Source organism: Brassica oleracea, chromosome C5 (assembly GCF_000695525.1).
Source record: "Brassica oleracea var. oleracea cultivar TO1000 chromosome C5, BOL, whole genome shotgun sequence".
NCBI lineage: Eukaryota > Viridiplantae > Streptophyta > Magnoliopsida > Brassicales > Brassicaceae > Brassica > Brassica oleracea.
Genome location: NC_027752.1, coordinates 21,869,741 through 21,870,650, shown reverse-complemented (window position 1 = coordinate 21,870,650; position 910 = coordinate 21,869,741).

The following is a 910-nucleotide window of genomic DNA, read 5'->3' as shown; positions in this document are numbered from 1 at the left end:
GTGTCGCCTCAACCTTGTGAACTCAGATTCGTAACTCCTCACTGGCCTATCTCCTTGAACAAGGTTCATGAATTGGCGCTCCAACCGATGCTTCTCTTCTGGAGGAAAATACTTCCTCTCAAACTCTCCCTTGAACGATTCCCATGATGTGATGGTGTGTCCACGCTGCCTGTCTATACTGTCTCACCATCCTGTTGCGTCGCCTTCCAAATAGTACACTGCGATCTTCTTCTGATACTCCTCCGAACACCCCATGGCCTCAAAGTTCTTCTCCATCATAGTAATCCACTTGCCGGCTTCAATAGGATCGGATCCTCCTTTGAACTTGTAGGATCCAATGTTCTTCATGGTAGATAATAGCTTGGAAACTTCAGGGGGTTGACTACGCCTGCCTTGGTTACCAATTGCCTCGGTCATCACGTCATGTAAAAGCTTCTGGGTGTTTTCCGCTCCTTGATTTTGTGGTCCTTCAGTGGCACGGTTCTGATCTGGCCTTGGGTGTGATTGAACGGATTGTTCATGTTGATGTCTCCGGTCCCAATTACGACTTGGAACAATACTCGCCAAACTGTCTTCCCTCACTCTAGTCCTGTTACCATACACAGGAAAAGATCTTGTTCTCTGCAGAGGGCTCATATCGTGTCCAAACATCTCACTAATGCCATTTCCATCCTCTTTATCAGATATGTAACCCAATCCTCCACCTGTCCAATCCATACCCTCTCCCCATATCCGACCTCGTCCATCATCACATGTCCTGCGATTAGCCATCTGCACACAATCAAAAGGGTAAGTCATATTCCTACTACGGGAAGCGGCTGGTTTCCTAATCATCTTTTTGCGACTCCTTTGACTCGATAAAATCGTTAAAAAGTACTTGTGTCACGCATGGACGAAACCATGCTCTGAT